The 2,412-nt window shown below is 36.1% G+C and overlaps 1 protein-coding gene across 2 annotated transcripts in view; it reads left to right on the top strand.

Annotated features, from left to right (window-relative positions):
• Positions 1-2,412, top strand: part of LOC106879859 (alanine aminotransferase 2-like) — a 27,305-nt gene that overhangs the window by 20,735 nt on the left and 4,158 nt on the right. The gene's annotated exons all lie outside the window — the stretch shown is intronic.

Genomic DNA, 2,412 nt, shown 5'->3' with positions numbered 1-2,412 from the left:
ATATAGTAGTATTTGAACTGATCTAAATATGTATCTGGTATCTTTAGTTGTTCCAGTCATTAGACTATGGCCATCCTGGGGTACCGCCTTGAAAAATTTTTAACTGAATGAAATGACCCCAATACTTTCTTTTTCTTTTAACCCTAGTACTTATTCTATCAATACCTTTTGCTGAACTACTAGGTTGCAGGGATGTAAAGATGTAAACACACCAACACCGGTTGTGAAATGGTGGTAGGGGACAAACACAGACACAAAAGCACAAACACACACGCACACATGCACACACACACACACACACACACACACACACACAACAGGTTTCTTTCAGTTTCTATTTACCAATCCAATCACAAGGCTTTGGTTGGCCTGAGAGTATAGTAGACGGCATATGTCCAAAGTGCCACACAGCAGGACTGAAACCAAGATCATGTAGTTGGCAAGCAATTTTCTTACCACACAGCTACACCTGTTATGTATATTGATGTATTATATATATATCCCACACAAATAAAGGTTAGTACATTGACTGATAGCAATCAATGCCATATATTTCAAGATGTGGTATAGTTGGTTGAATCAGGCTTAGTATATCTGTATGTTTAAGTACTTTAGGTAAAAGTACATACCTAAAACTTTAAGCAAATCAACTCCAATGTGGAATGCCTTTAAATCATTTTGTCTGGGAGTTCTACTTGTGGTACTGTGCAATTTCTTCTTGGGGATGAGTCTCAATCTGGCTGAAGGCTATAAATCATTTAGTATTTCAGAGACACCTGAGATGAATGGGTAGCAGTTCCTAACCTGGGGATCTGCAGACAACTGAGGTCCCACAAATTAGGTACTGGAGATGGTTAGCTGAATTCAGAATTTTAAAGTGGTGCATTATAATTTCTCAGTTACATATAATTATTCAGTTACCATATATCTTTCAATTAAGAGATGAAACTGGGAAAACAACTTTGTTGCTAGTTAATAAAAACAATTTTTCAAAAGCATGGAGGCATGCATTGTAACAGTGTGTCATTGCACTCACCATTTATTGGTGATTCCTTACTCCTTGCAGATGTCACCTTTGCATCACTTAGGTAACAACCCTTCAACCCATGTCTGTTTGGTTAGTTGTAACTGATTAGGGTTTTACGAGGCTGGAGTACAAATCCTACCTCAACCTCCTTTAGTCACCTTTTACAACATGTTGAGTCTCTTTTTTGATATGCTGGTCCCCACAGAAGTGGGAAAATTCATTTGAATAAAAGGGGTCTTTGATAGTGAAAAGATTGGGAGTCACTGTGATAGGGTATGATTTAAGGGAGATATTTGTTTGTTATTTCTAGTATGTTGAGCAATTGCATTGAAGCTGTTTCATTGGCTGTGATCTTGTTTTATAAGTGACCTATTTGAATGTTTGAAGAATGAGAAGAGCTAAGGTTGAACATAAATATATAAATACCTAAAAGAAAAAGTAGACTAAATCCTGTTTTATAGGACACTAACATATTTAAAGTAATAAGCTAAATGTAAATAATTTTTTTATTAATTACTATTACACTCTATGTAAACAATCATTTTGTAAATGACTAATTCTTGCTAAAAAATGTGAAATGCAGTTGGAAGTGATATTAATCTTCAGCAGCACATTTTACTTGGTTCATTGAAAGGACACAGAAAATATGTGTAATCCATCCTTCCCCTTCACAATTTCTTGCATTCTTTGCAGCCTCAGCCACCACCATCTTCATCAACTATTATACTTGTGCTGTTACTACTACTACTACTACTACTACTACTACTACTACTACTACTACTACTACTACTACTACTACTACATTACAACCAGCATCTCCACCACCATTTCTATTGCTAAGGAGGGTGTCACTTCAATCAGTTAATATTAGGGGCCAAATCTCTGCTAAAATCACATCAGACTGTGATCTGAATAAAAGATAGAATTAGGTAAAGACTGGAACAAATCTGTCATTATACTTGTAGGCTTGTTGGATCAAGATCGACCTGGAACTAAACATCATCTGCCAGCTATCACAACTATTCTCCATTCACTAGTCACTACATGTGTCACCCAACTTGCTAGAAATGGCAGCTCAATCTCCCTCAAATCATACCCTGCCATTTTGAAAAAGGAGGAATGTATTGGATAGTGAGTGTAGTCTTAGTTACACAGTATGCAAGAGAAAGCTGGTGGAGTCATAATCTACCTTTTATAGGATAGTCTACCCAGTCAGGACCCATTAGATCTAAATAACATCTAATAAACTCCACCACCACAGTCATTAGCTACAATTACAATATGTTACATCCACCTGTCCTCTACATCATCTCCTACTCTCAGTTGAGAAGCAAAGGGCAGGTATATATATATATATATATATATATATATATATATATATATAT

This window comes from Octopus bimaculoides, chromosome 5 (genome assembly GCF_001194135.2).
Source record: "Octopus bimaculoides isolate UCB-OBI-ISO-001 chromosome 5, ASM119413v2, whole genome shotgun sequence".
Taxonomy (NCBI): Eukaryota; Metazoa; Mollusca; class Cephalopoda; order Octopoda; family Octopodidae; genus Octopus; species Octopus bimaculoides.
Note: the sequence above shows the minus strand (reverse complement) of the source record. Positions and strands in the feature narration are given on the sequence as shown.